A 16056-nucleotide genomic window follows, 5' to 3' on the forward strand; every position below is an offset into this window, starting at 1 on the left:
GGGTGCACTGTGGTGTAAGAAAGACTTCATTATGGTATCCTGACATTTTTTTTTTTAACTAGGCAAGTCAGTTAAGAACAAATTCTTATTTACAATGATGGCCTAGGAAAAGTGGGTTATGGATAGGGGGCAGTATTTTCACGGCCGGATAAAAAAACGTACCCGATTTTAATCTGATTATTACTCCTGCCCGGAAACTAGAATATGCATATAATTATTAGCTTTGGATAGAAAACACTCCAAAGTTTCTAAAACTGTTTGAATGGTGTCTGTGAGTATAACAGAACTCATTTGGCAGGCCAAAACCTGAGAAGATTCCAAACAGGAAGCGCCCTCTCTGACTATTTCTTGGCCTTCTTGATCATCTCTATCCAAAACAGGGGATCTCTGGCATAACGTGACATTTTCTAACGCTCCCATAGGCTCTCAGAAGGTGCCAGAACGTTGAATGGTGACTTTGCAGGCCATGGCTGAAAAACAGTAGCGCATTTGGATAGTGGTCGATCAGAGAACAATGAGACTAGGGGCGCGTGCACGAGCCGACACCATGTTTTTATTTTTTCGTCTTTGAACAAAAACAGGGTTTCCCGGTCGGAATATTATCGCTTTTTTACGAGAAAAATCACGTAAAAATTGATTTTAAACAGCGGTTGACATGCTTCGAAGTACGGTAATGGAATATTTAGAAATTCTTTGTCACGAAACGCGTCGGGCGCGTCACCCTTCTTTACCCTTCGGATAGTGTCTTGAACACACGAACAAAACGCCACTATTTGGATATAACTATGGATTATTTGGAACCAAACCAACATTTGTTATTGAAGTAGAAGTCCTGGGAGTGCATTCTGACGAAGAACAGCAAAGGTAATCAAATTTTTCTTATAGTAAATCTGAGTTTGGTTAGTACCAAACTTGGTGGGTGTCAAAATAGCTAGCCATGATGGCCGGGCTATCTACTCAGAATATTGCAAAATGTGCTTTCACCGAAAAGCTATTTTAAAATCGGACACCGCGATTGCATAAAGGAGTTCTGTATCTAAAATTCTTAAAATAATTATGTTTTTTGTGAACGTTTATCAAAATATTCTTACACCCCTCTTTCCTCTGCTAGGATTCAATAGTAACATTTAGTAGTGAATTTGGGGGGGTAGCCTGATCTGGAATCAAACCCATGTCTCTGTGACTCAGTCCAAGACCATAGACATTACCCCAAGAGGCTCAAACCTCTTGACGAGGTTCCTACTTTGTACTTAGTTGTACAAGTTACTTTCAACTTATATTACTCATTCCTTAGGAAAGAATTGGTGTCAGAAGCATTCCACTTCTGACACCAATGCAGCTAATTCGGGAATAGCCTGACTGGAACTCAGTCATGGGTCTTTGCAACTGTCAGTCAGACACCTTAGTCATTACAGAGGCTCAAACCTTTCAAGATTACTAGGTTTTGTACTAAGGTCGCTACAATGTTGTTATGCTATAATAATGAATGGCAACACCCACGACTTAACCTGAGGTTACTTTTTGTACTTTTGAAGTTGAAACATTTATATTACACTACTTCACATCCCTGCAACATTTTTGTATTCATGAGGTAAGGAAGTAGTAGGCTAAGGTATTAAGTATTTCTGAACCGTGTCCTTCAATAACCACAGACGAATCAAAATGATCATTATCAAGGCTGCATAGGAGGTACTACAACACATTTTTCTGTGAGATTTTCCCTATTGAGTCCACATCCTTATTTAATCGTTGGGATGTTCAATGTTGTCGGTAAGATCGTTGCATAGAATTTCTGTTGATCCGCAAAAATTCAGCTGCCAGAACTTCACACTCATCACTATCTCGGCTCATTTTCTCTTAGTCTGATCTGACACACAAGTGAAGAAGAAAAAAGCATTCCGTTCTCTTTTGATATGAGAAAGTGGGATTAGGTGTGAAAAATAGGTTGGGAACATCCCACAGTATCCATAAAGGGAATGCAGTCACCGAGTAATAAGGCTCAGGTGATAGTCAGTCCTAGCCCTGGAGAGTGGCAGCTGCAAGACTCACTGAAAGTCCTTAGCTTAATTTCTAAGCTGAGAACATTAAAGCAAGCAGACATGCCATCTTTCGGAGAATGCAAATAGGCCAAAACCTTTTAATCTTAGCCCTCAACAACATCAAGACTGATTGCACAGTTTATACTGATCCAACCTGTATTAGTTTATTGTCCAGTCAATCTAGGGCATGACTGTACAAGTGAGTGGAAAACTTTGAAACAGGTTACACTGTATTACTATTGCCCTGTTTATAACTAACATGCACCCTTTATTCTGATCTTGCCCACATTCTGATTGTGACATCTTTAGACAGGTTTAGACGATTAAAAGACACATTGTGATCAGATCTTCCTGACCACTTCCAGAGGTAGTCAGGCACATATTGTGTCTGGTCAACAAGTGTAAATAGATCTAGATGGTCAAACTATTTAAATCATCATTATACTGGCCTCTAGAATTATTGACCGGTAGCACCATTCACTAATAGCAGTACTAATTATCTTCAAATAAATAAATATTATTTTGAAAATCTGTCAAATAATTTGTAAACAGGGAGACACCAGCTGATCTGGTCACAATGTGGACACATTGGATGGATGAGACACATTTCAATACAATGTGTAGACGTGACAAACCTTGATCAGATAGTGATTGGATCATATTGATCAGATCACAAAACTCATGTTAGCGCAAGATGTAAATAGGACTAATGTCTGAATAATATGGCTGAAGTAATGTGGTGACGTTCTTCAGGGAAGCATCACATAGCAGGCACCAATGATTTCAACTATTTAATAACATCAACACTATTGAGCTATTTTCGACCCCACTACAGACAGCTTGTTCGACTATGCCTTTAGATAGTAATGCATTGTCCATGTAAAAACTGATACCTTTTGAGTATAAAGGATTTTTCTTTGCATTGTAATTTCTGAAAATGTCCATAATATACAGTGCATTCAGAAAGTATTTCGACCCCTTGACTTTATCCACATTTTTTCCCCTCCATCTAAACACACTACCCCATAATGACAAAGCAAAAACAGGTTTTTAGTTAGTTTTTTGCAAATGTATAAAAAACGATCCCATTTTACATAAGTATTCAGACCCTTTACTCAGTACTTTGTTGAAACAACTTTGGCAGCGATTACAGCCTTGTCTTGGGTATGACTCTACAAGCTTGGCACACCTGTATTTGGGGAGTTTCTTTCATTCATCTCTGCAGATCCTCTCAAGCTCTGTCAGGTTGCATGGGGAGCATCACTGCACAGCTATTTTCAGGTCTCTATTTTCAGTGGCTCTGGCTGGGCCACTCAAGGACATTGAGACTTGTCCCGAAGCCACCCCTGCGTTGTCTTGGCTGTGTGTCTTGCTGGAAGGTGAACCTTTGCCCCAGTCTGAGGTCCTGAGCAGGTTTTCATCAAGGATCTCTCTGTACTTTACTCCGTTAATCTTTCCCTCGATCCCGACTAGTCTCCCTGCCACTGGAAAAACATCCCCACAGCATGATGCTGCCATCACCATGCTTCACCATAGGGATGGTGTCAGGTTTCCTTCAGACGTGACGCTTGGAATTCAGGCCATAGAGTTCAATCTTGGTTTCATCAGACCAGAGAATATTGTTTTTCATGGTCTGGGAGTCCTTAAGGTGCATTTTGGTAAACTCCAAGCGGGCTGTGTCATGTGCCTTTTACTGAGGACTGGCTTCTGTCTGGCAGCTATCATAAAGGTCTGATTTGGTGGAGTGCTGCAGAGATGGTTGTCCTTCTGGAAGGTTCTCCCATTTCCACAGAGGATCTATGGAGCTCTGTCAGACTGACCATCGGGTTCTTGGTCACCTCCCTGACCAAGGCCTTTCTCCCCTGATTGCTCACTTTGGCCAGGTGGCCAGCTCTAGGAAGAGTATTGGTGGTTCCAAACTTCTTACATTTAAGAATGATGGAGGCCACTGTGTTCTTGGGGACCTTCAATGCTGCAGAACATTTTTGTTACCCTTCCACAGATCTGTGGTATGACAAAATCCTCTCTCGGAGCTCTACGGACAATTCCTTCGACCTCATGGCTTGGTTTTTGCTCTGACATGCACTGTCAACTGTGGGACATTTATATAGACAGGTGTGTGCCTCTTCAATTGAATTTACCACAGATGGACTCCAAGTTGTAGAAACATCTCTCGGATGATCGATGGAAACAGGATGCACCAGAGCTCAATTTCAAGTCTCATAGCAAAGGGTCTGAATACTTATGTAAACAAGGTATTTCTGATTTTAACGTTTTCATTATAGGATATTGTGTGTAGATTGAGAAATGTGTTTTAATCCATTTTAGAATGTCTGTAACGTAACAAAATGTATCTGTTTCTGGTGCTAATAGTGGAATGATAATGTTTCACAGGAGAAATCAATATGTGAATATCACAGCAGATCACAATACTGGCGGATAAGTAATATTGTGAAACAAAGTCATTCCACTATTGGCGGCAGATATATTACAGGCATTTTCTGAAATTACAATGCAAAAATAAAAAGAAATTCTATGTTGCACCTTTCACCGTGAAATACTGGCATATAAGCTTTTCCCAATGATTCAAAGTAAAACTAAAAAAATAACCCTGCACCTTGATCTATTTGAGGCAGATATGTACATGAAGCCAGGGTAAAGTGGCTAGGCATCAGGATAGATGAGTGAAATAAAGAATAGAGTAGCAGCAGCATATGATTGTGAAAGTGTGTGTATTTTGTGTTGTCGGTATGCGTGTGTATGTGCATATGTAGTTTATGTGAATGTGTGTGTTTTGTGAGAGTCAGTGTAGTGCGGAGCGATTTAGTGCTTTTTGAGGTGGGTTTGGTTATTAAAAAATAATCATGGTTTACCCTCTTCTGTAGTACATGATCAGGTCCTTGGTCTTACTGACATTGAGGGAGAGGTTGTTGTCATGGCACCACGCTACCAAGTCTGACTTCCTTCCTGTAGGCTGTCTGATCGCCGTCAGTGATCAGTTCTACCATGTCATATTGTCAGCAAACTTGATGATGGTGTTACAGTCGTGGGTGAACAGGGAGTACAGGAGGGGATTAAGCACACACCTTTGATGGGCCTTCGTATTGAGGATCCGCGAGGCGGAGGTTAGTGTTGCCTACTTTCACCACCTGGGGCTGTCCCGTCAGGAAGTCCAGGATCTAGTTACAGAGGGAGGTGTTCAGTCCCAAGGTCCCCAGCTTGGGGATGAGCTTGGAGGGGACTATTGTATTGAACGCTGAGCTGTAGTCTATGAACAGCATTCTCACAGATATTTCCCCTCTTGTCCAGGTGGAAGAGGGCATTGTGAAGTGCAGTTGAGATTGCGTCATCTGTGGATCTGTTTGGACGGTATGCGAATTGAAATGGGTCCAGTGTGTCTGGGATGATGATGTTGATATGGGTCATGACCAGTCTTTCAAAACACTTCATAATTACAGATGTGAGGTTACCTTGGAGTTCTTGGAAACTGGGATAATGGTTAGAGTACGTGCCAAACTCATTCCATGGAGGGTTGGCCAAGTGTCTGCAGGTTTTTGCTCCTCCCTTGTACTTGATTGGTCACGGATTGTTTAGGAACTCCCCTCACCTGGGTGTCTACGTCTTAACCTTTTCACATGTGAGTTCCAAATAACTCTAATGGCCGCCGCAGCTTAAGTTTTATGCACGTGATGTCAGAATGCACTCACTGTTCCAAAAATAATAATAATCAAAATAATTTGAAATTGACAAGTTGAAACATAGCCTGCTACATTATGTGTAGGCTATGTTTCAACTTGTCAATTTCAAATTATTTTCTAACAGTTTGAATTGAGGTGTGTTCCACCGCCTCATTAATTCATATAGAAGTAGCCTATTTCAGTGTTGCGGACAGTTTATGTTTGTCCAGCTCAGTAAAGCCTCTAACTTCCCTCTTCGAGGAGAGCTCTTCCCCATTTTTTCCACACGTGAAGTATGCGGACATTTGTGCAGTCTTACACGAACTGGTACTTTTTCTGGCTGCCGATCACATTGTTGTTTTCATTTACATTTTACATTTTAGTCATTTAGCAGACGCTCTTATCCAGAGCGACTTACAGTAGTGAATGCATACATTTCATACATTTTTTCTCCGTACTGGTCCCCCGTGGGAATCGAACCCACAACCCTGGCGTTGCAAACACCATGCTCTACCAACTGAGCCACACGGGACCATTATGTGGTGTGATTACATTGGCTGTAGGTTACACCACAACTTCAAACTGTGATACTAAAGCTGTTCATATGGCATGTCTGATCCAGATTCTACTGCAATTACTGACTGTTTTCAGACTGTGTCGGTTTGCCGCTCTGTACATTTGCAAATTCACAAAGAAGCAGAGAGAGAGGGAGGGAGCGTTAGAGAGAAGGAGGAAAAGAGAGTGCTGTTAGCCCAGGTCCCCAGGGGCAAAAATGAAGCCGTCTCAAGTTCCTTTGTCTCCGGGCACCTCTCCACTCCCTCCCTCGCTCTTTACACCCCTCTGCTCCCTCTCCCACTTGCTCTTCACCCCCTCCCTCCCTCCCTACAGCCTCCTCTTTTCTCTCCTTCCCTGGTTTCTGTGCCGCTGAGACCCCAGTTCATTATCAGGAGTCAGACAGACACCTTCTCTCCTCCTGTCATCTCTCCGTTCTGCTAGAGGAGAAAACAGCTTCAATTTGCACATACAGTGTGGCCTCCCACCCTACGATCCATCTAGCTACTGTACACCTTCATTACACTCACCACAACGGATCAGCACACGCTCACACACAGAGAGAGGAAGAGAGTGAGTCGTTTATCTTTGTGGAGAAAGAAACAGTGACAAACTGTAGAACTTACATATCTGTGACAGACAGCCAAACACTAGGCTAAAGGACAATTAAAAGAGAAGGAGAGAGAGAGAGAGAGGGGGGAGAGAGAGCGGGGAGAGGGAGAGGGAGAGAGAGAGAGAGAGAAGAGAGAGACAGGAACATACCTGTCTATATAAGGTCCCACAGTTGACAGTGCATATCAGAGCAAAAACCAAGCCATGAGGTTGAAGGAATTGTCCTTAGAGCTCCGAGACAGGATTGTGTCAAGGAACAGGGGAAGGGTACTAAAACATGTCTGCAACATTGAAGGTCCCCAAGAACACAGTGGCCTCCATCATTCTTAAATGGAAGAAGTTTGGAACCACCAAGACTCTTCCTAGAGCTGGTCGCCCAGCCAAACTGAGCAATCGGGGGATAAGGGCCTTGGTCAGGGAGGTGACCAAGAACCTGATGGTCACAGTGACAGAGCTGGAGAGTTCCTCTGTGGAGATGGAGAACCTTCCAGAAGGACAACCATCTCTGCAGCAGTCCACCAATCAGGTAGAGTGGCAAGACGGAAGTCACCCCTCAGTAAAAGGCACATGACAGCCCACTTGGAGTTTGCCAAAAGGCACCTAAAGATTCTCAGACCATGAGAAACAAGATTCTCTGGTCTGATGAAACCAAGATTGAACTCTTTGGCCTAAATGCCAAGCGTCACGTCTGGAGGAAACCTGCCACCATCCTGGCTGTGGAGCCAGGCAAAAATGTCTAAAAACCTGTTTTTGCTTTGTCATTATGGGGTACTGCGTTTAGATTGATGAGGGATTTTTTTATACATTTTATTCAATTATAGAATAAGCCTGTACTTAACAAAATGTGAAAAAAGTGAAGGAGTCTGAATACTTTCCTGAAGGCACTGTATATATCAAATCAAACACTGTGTTTGGGAAATATACATGTTTTTATACACTGAATTAACAGAGTGAGATGTTTCCTGCTCAGTAAGGTGCCACATCTGGTGTGTGTGTGTGTGTGTGTGTGTGTGTGTGTGTGTGTGTGTGTGTGTGTGTGTGTGTGTGTGTGTGTGTGTGTGTGTGAGAAATACTTTATTAGTCCTTGCGAGATGAATTTATAACAGCAACAGTGTAATGATGAGTTTGTGTTATGTTTATCAGCGTTGGCGCTCAGGAGGAACGGGACAAAATTCACCAAACTTATTGTGAGAAGCTTGTAGAAGGCTACCTGAAACGTTTGATCCAAGTTCAACCATTTAAAGACAATGCTACCAAATACTAATTGAGTGTATGTTAACTTCTAACCCACTGGGAATGTGATGAAAGAAATAAAAGCTGAAAGAAATCATTCTCTCTACTATTATTCTGACATTTCCCAGTCTTAAAATAAAGTGGTGATCCTAACTGACCTAAGACAAATAATTTTTACAAGGATTAAATGTCAGGAGTTTTGAAAAACTGAGTTTAAATGTATTTGGCTAAGGTGTATGTAAACTTCCAACTTCAACTGTATTACTAATTGAATGTATTGTTAAGGGAAATGAAAACATGCTATGTGTTGCAGTAAGCCTTTAGAATACTGTAAAACACATCCTTGACTCTATCCAAGTTGATGAGCGGGATGCCAGTCAGCCTGCAGAGCCGGGGCATCCAAACTACACCTCAACTAAACCAAAACCAATTTCACACATAATAAGAGTTAGCCTATAGACCAGATTAAATGAACAATCATTTAATGAATGATAATTATCATTAATTATCCTTTTCCCTCTTGCTCTCATCCAACACTTCTCACTCTGCCCCTACTCGGATGGTATTGCGCCGTCCCAACCTTCGCTCTCTCTCTCCCGCTACTCTCTCCTCTTCCATCCTATCATCTCTTCCCTCTGCTCAAACCTTCTCCAACCTATCTCCTGATTCTGCCTCCTCAACCCTCCTCTCCTCCCTTTCTGCATCCTTTGATTTTCTCTGTCCCCTATCCTCCAGGCCGGCTCGGTCCTCCCCTCCTGCTCCGTGGCTCGACGACTCACTACGAGCTCACAGAACAAGGCTCCGGGCAGCCGAGCGGAAATGGAGGAAAACTCGCCTCCCTGCGGACCTGGCATCCTTTCACTCACTCCTCTCTACATTCTCCTCTTCTGTCTCTGCTGCTAAAGCCACTTTCTACCACTCTAAATTCCAAGCATCTGCCTCTAACCCTAGGAAGCTCTTTGCTACCTTCTCCTCCCTCCTGAATCCTCCTCCCCCTCCCCCCCCCCTCCTCCCTCTCTGCGGATGACTTCGTCAACCATTTTGAAAAGAAGGTTGACGATATCCGATCCTCGTTTGCTAAGTCAAACGACACCGCTGGTCCTGCTCACACTGCCCTACCCTGTGCTTTGACCTCTTTCTCCCCTCTCTCTCCAGATGAAATCTCGCGTCTTGTGACGGCCGGCCGCCTAACAACCTGCCCACTTGACCCTATCCCCTCCTCTCTTCTCCAGACCATTTCCGGAGACCTTCTCCCCTTCCTCATCTCGCTCATCAACTCATCCTTGACCGTTGGCTACGTCCCTTCCGTCTTCAAGAGAGCGAGAGTTGCACCCCTTCTGAAAAAAGCTACACTCGATCCCTCCGATGTCAACAACTACAGACCAGTATCCCTTCTTTCTTTTCTCTCCAAAACTCTTGAACGTGCCGTCCTTGGCCAGCTCTCCTGCTATCTCTCTCAGAATGACCTTCTTGATCCTAATCAGTCAGGTTTCAAGACTGGGCATTCAACTGAGACTGCTCTTCTCTGTGTCACGGAGGCTCTCCGCACTGCTAAAGCTAACTCTCTCTCCTCTGCTCTCATCCTTCTAGACCTATCTGCTGCCTTTGATACTGTGAACCATCAGATCCTCCTCTCCACCCTCTCCGAGTTGGGCATCTCCGGCGCGGCCCACGCTTGGATTGCGTCCTACCTGACAGGTCGCTCCTACAAGGTGGCGTGGCTAGAATCTGTCTCCGCACCATGCGCTCTCACCACTGGTGTCCCCCAGGGCTCTGTTCTAGGCCCTCTCCTATTCTCGCTATACACCAAGTCACTTGGCTCTGTCATATCCTCACATGGTCTCTCCTATCATTGCTATGCAGACGACACACAATTAATCTTCTCCTTTCCCCCTTCTGATAACCAGGCGGCGAATCGCATCTCTGCATGTCTGTCAGACATATCAGTGTGGATGACGGATCACCAGCTCAAGCTGAACCTCGGCAAGACGGAGCTGCTCTTCCTCCCGGGGAAGGACTGCCCCTTCCATGATCTCGCCATCACGGTTGACAACTCCCTTGTGTCCTCCTCCCAGAGTGCTAAGAACCTTGGCGTGATCCTGGACAACACCCTGTCGTTCTCCACTAACATCAAGGCGGTGACCCGATCCTGTAGGTTCATGCTCTACAACATTCGCAGAGTACGACCCTGCCTCACACAGGAAGCGGCGCAGGTCCTAATCCAGGCACTTGTCATCTCCCGTCTGGATTACTGCAACTCGCTGTTGGCTGGGCTCCCTGCCTGTGCCATTAAACCCCTACAACTCATCCAGAACGCCGCAGCCCGTCTGGTGTTCAACCTTCCCAAGTTCTCTCACGTCACCCCGCTCCTCCGCTCTCTCCACTGGCTTCCAGTTGAAGCTCGCATCCGCTACAAGACCATGGTGATTGCCTACGGAGCTGTGAAGGGAACGGCACCTCCATACCTTCAGGCTCTGATCAGGCCCTACACCCAAACAAGGACACTGCGTTCATCCACCACTGGCCTGCTGGCCCCCCTACCTCTGAGGAAGCACAGTTCCCGCTCAGCCCAGTCAAAACTGTTTGCTGCTCTGGCACCCCAATGGTGGAACAAGCTCCCTCACGACGCCAGGACAGTGGAGTCAATCACCACCTTCCGGAGACACCTGAAACCCCACCTCTTTAAGGAATACCTAGGATAGGATAAAGTAATCCTTCTAACCCCCCCCCCTTAAAAGATTTAGATGCACTATTGTAAAGTGGTTGTTCCACTGGATATCATAAGGTGAATGCACCATTTTGTAAGTCGCTCTGGATAAGAGCGTCTGCTAAATGACTTAAATGTAAAATGTAATAATATTAGGCCTATCAGTTCAATTGTACATGTGAAGATGGGTGCATCTTGCAATTGACAGATGCAGGGAAAGGAGCGTCGCTTTATTAAAGTCACATGCCGTTAAAACATTGTGATTTCTATATAGTATCTAAAAGAGAATATTCTGCAGTTTCTATGACAAAATTCAAGAGGTGCAGCTATTTTTCCAAATGTCACTTTTTCCAAGAATATCACTCCACTTTCCCTGCATTCAGCACATGACCACTCCACTGTCCCTGCATTCAGCACATGACCACTCCACTGTCCCTGCATTCAGCACATGACCACTCACACTGTCCCTGCATTCAGCACATGTCCACTCCACTCTCCCTGCATTCAGTACATAACCACTCACACTGTCCCTGCATTCAGCACATGACCACTCCACTGTCCCTGCATTCAGCACATGACCACTCCACTGTCCCTGCATTCAGCACATGACCACTCCACTGTCCCTGCATTCAGCACATGACCACTCACACTGTCCCTGCATTCAGCACATGTCCACTCACACTGTCCCTGCATTCAGCACATGTCCACTCCACTGTCCCTGCATTCAGCACATAACCACTCACACTGTCCCTGCATTCAGCACATGACCACTCCACTGTCCCTGCATTCAGCACATGTCCACTCCACTGTCCCTGCATTCAGCACATAACCACTCACACTGTCCCTGCATTCAGCACATGACCACTCCACTGTCCCTGCATTCAGCACATGACCACTCCACTGTCCCTGCATTCAGCACATGACCACTCCACTGTCCCTGCATTCAGCACATGACCACTCACACTGTCCCTGCATTCAGCACATGTCCACTCCACTGTCCCTGCATTCAGCACATGTCCACTCCACTGTCCCTGCATTCAGCACATGACCACTCCACTGTCCCTGCATTCAGCACATGTCCACTCCACTGTCCCTGCATTCAGCACATGTCCACTCCACTGTCCCTGCATTCAGCACATGTCCACTCCACTGTCCCTGCATTCAGCACATGACCACTCCACTGTCCCTGCATTCAGCACATGACCACTCCACTGTCCCTGCATTCAGCACATGACCACTCCACTGTCCCTGCATTCAGCACATGACCACTCCACTGTCCCTGCATTCAGCACATGTCCACTCCACTGTCCCTGCATTCAGCACATTACCACTCCACTGTCCCTGCATTCAGCACATGACCACTCCACTGTCCCTGCATTCAGCACATGACCACTCCACTGTCCCTGCATTCAGCACATAACCACTCACACTGTCCCTGCATTCAGCACATGACCACTCCACTGTCCCTGCATTCAGTACATGACCACTCCACTGTCCCTGCATTCAGCACATGACCACTCCACTGTCCCTGCATTCAGTACATGAACACTCACACGGCAGCATTGCTCTGACTACAATATGCAAAAACTAGTAACATAATAACATTTTATTATGTTGGCACTAGAAACCAGATAGAAACTGATAATGGAGCATGTGACTTCAGTTAAGTTTTGGTTAGTCCAAATCAAGTACTTGCTCAATGGCTTTCCATATCAGGGGAAAGATGAAACCAGGCCAGGGGTGAGCGACTGTCTGAGACTGTGGGTTTGAGACACCTGGAGCCTTACATGGGCAAAGGCAGAAATGTGACCATGGACAACTTCTTCACATCAATTTCCCTGGCAGACAAGTTGATTGCAAAGAAGACTAGCCTGCTCGCAACAGTGATCAAACAAAGACAGGAGCTGCCCTCCTCTGTGCTAAACAGCTTCACAGTGGAGCTGTACTCCACATCAGTGATGGAGAGTGGTAAAGCAACACTCACGGTGTACAGCTGTATAATAAATAAGAGTGTTTGCATCCTCAGCACCATGCATCCTACTGAGTCTGACAAGTGAGCTTCATGAGAACCACAAGAACGCCAAGAAAGAAGCTACAGCTCCAAGCAGTCAGCAGGACCTGCTCTCCCTCTTCCCCAAGCACCACAGCTCCAAGCAGTCAGCAGGTCCTGCTCTCCCTCTTCCCCAAGCACCACAGCTCCAAGCAGGCAGCAGGTCCTGCTCTCCCTCTTCCCCAAGCACCACAGCTCCCACTCAGAAAAAAATAAGTCAATGTCAAGTAGGCAGGTGCACACGAAACAAAGGCCATGAAAATTTGTGTGCAGTGCAACCGATTTGTTTGTGGTGCTTGCTCACACAAAGCCCTGAAGTCGTGTGCTGACTGTGGACCCAAAGCATAAAGAGCGGACCAAATTGTTTCATGAGTAAAAAGGGCACAATACATGCAAAAACAGATATAATTTATACCCGGTATAAAGGGCACAATACAGTGTCTGATTCAATCAAAAACGTCTGTTTTATATCTTGTCATGAATATATTTCCACCAATATTTCTTTATGCAATTCATCCTTTACAATTGTTCATGCACTGGTGCTTTTGTTTAGGAATAGAGCAAATCATTTCACCTGTCCACCTGGCTGGTTATATTACTATTATCATGTTTTCATTTCTACTTGGTCAAAAGAAGCTGTAACTAGATTTTATTAATGACTATAACTCTATTACTAATCACCTGGCTGGTTATAGTATTATTATTATCTGTTAGAAGCTGTAACTGGACTTTATTAATTACTATAACTCTATTACTAATCACCTGGCTGGTTATAGTATTATTATTATTATCTGTTAGTTTCTGTTAGAAGCTGTAACTAGACTTTATTAATGACTATAACTCTATTACTAATCACCTGGCTGGTTATAGTATTATTATTATCTGTTAGAAGCTGTAACTGGACTTTATTAATTACTATAACTCTATTACTAATCACCTGGCTGGTTATAGTATTATTATTATTATCTGTTAGTTTCTGTTAGAAGCTGTAACTAGACTTTATTAATGACTATAACTCTATTACTAATCACCTGGCTGGTTATAGTATTATTATTATCTGTTAGAAGCTGTAACTGGACTTTATTAATTACTATAACTCTATTACTAATCACCTGGCTGGTTATAGTATTATTATTATTATTATCTGTTAGTTTCTGTTAGAAGCTGTAACTAGACTTTATTAATTACTATAACTCTATTACTAATCACCTGGCTGGTTATAGTATTATTATTATCTGTTAGTTTCTGTTAGAAGCTGTAACTGGACTTTATTAATGACTATAACTCTATTACTAATCACCTGGCTGGTTATAGTATTATTATTATTATTATTATCTGTTAGAAGCTGTAACTGGACTTTATTAATTACTATAACTCTATTACTAATCACCTGGCTGGTTATAGTATTATTATTATTATCTGTTAGTTTCTGTTAGAAGCTGTAACTAGACTTTATTAATGACTATAACTCTATTACTAATCACCTGGCTGGTTATAGTATTATTATTATTATTATTATCTGTTAGTTTCTGTTAGAAGCTGTAACTGGACTTTATTAAAGACTATAACTCTATTACTAATCACCTGGCTGGTTATAGTGTTAAGTTCCTTGCTCAAGGGAACATCAGCGGTAGGTGGAACATGAGATATTGAGCCTCTGGCTGCCGGTTCAATCACCGACAGTCTTCGTGGATACGGAATGAGCTCACCGCCTAGTTCTAATTGGCTTATCCATAGAGCAGGTGGAGAGAGGGAGGAAATAGGAGAGAGAAGGGAGAGAGGAAAAAGGGGTAGAGAAAGAGCGGAGCGAGCCAGAGCAGGCATGGGCCAGCCAGCAGCAAGGCACTGTGGCCTCTACAGGGCTCAAGCATGTTTTCCTTACAATAACTTTGGACATGTGCGTTCCTATCAAAGTAAGTGCCTCATTTTCTGTATATCGTGTTGTAAACTCAGCAAAAAAAGAAACGTCCCATTTTCAGGACCCTGTCCTTCAAAGATTATTCGTAAAAATCCAAATAACTTCACAGATCTTCATTATAAAGGGTTTAAACACGGTTTCCCATGCTTGTTCAATGAACCATAAACAATTAATGAACATGCACCTGTGGAACGGTCTTTAAGACAGTTATGAAAATGTAGGACACTAAAGAGGCCTTTGTACTGACTCTGAAAAACACCAAAAGAAAGATGCCCAAAGTCCCTACTCATCTGTGTGAACGTGCCTTAGGCATGCTGCAAGGAGGCGTGAGGACTCCAGATGTGGCCAGGGCAATAAATTGAAATGTCCGTACTGTGAGAGGCCTAAGACAGCGCTACAGGGAGACAGGACGGACAGCTGATCGTCCTCGCAGTGGCAGACCACGTGTAACAACACCTGCACAGGATCGGTACATTCGAACAGCACACCTGCGGACAGGTACAGGATGGCAACAACAACTGCCCGAGTTACACCAGGAACGCACAATCCCGCCATCAGTGCTCAGACTGTCTGCAATAGGCTGAGGCTGGACTGAGGGCTTGCACCTATGGACACAAACCCACCGTCTAAAGACCAGACAAGTGCTCTTCACTGACGAGTCACGGTTTTGTCTTACCAGGGGTGATGGTCGGATTCGCGTTTATCGTCGAAGGAATGAGCGTTCCACAGAGGCGGGATCGATTTGGAGGTGGAGCATCCGTCATGTTCTGGGGCGGTGTGTCATAGCATCATCAGACTGAGCTTGTTGTCATTGCCTGCAATCTCAACGCTGTGCGTTACAGGAAAGACATCCTCCTCCCTCATGTGGTACCCTTCCTTCCTGTAGGCTCATTCTGACATGACCCTCCAGCATGACAATGCCACCAGCCATACTGCTCGTTCTGTGTGTGATTTCCTGCAAGACAGGAATGTCAGTGTTCTGCCATGTCCAGGGAAGAGCCCGGATCTCAATCCCATTGAGCACGTCTGGGACCTGTTGGATCGGAGGGTGAGGGCTAGGTCCATTCCCCCCCAGAAATGTCTGGGAACTTGCAGGTGCCTTGTTGGAAGAGTGAGGTAACATCTCGCAGCAAGAACTGGCACATCTGGTGCAGTCCATGAGGAGGAGATGCACTGCAGTACTTAATGCATCTGGTGGCCACACCAGATACTGACTGTGTCCCGTTGTTCAGGGACACACTATTCCATTTCTGTTAGTCACATGTCTA

This window comes from Salmo salar, chromosome 02 (assembly GCF_965601325.2).
Source record: "Salmo salar chromosome 02, fSalSal1, whole genome shotgun sequence".
Lineage (NCBI taxonomy): Eukaryota > Metazoa > Chordata > Actinopteri > Salmoniformes > Salmonidae > Salmo > Salmo salar.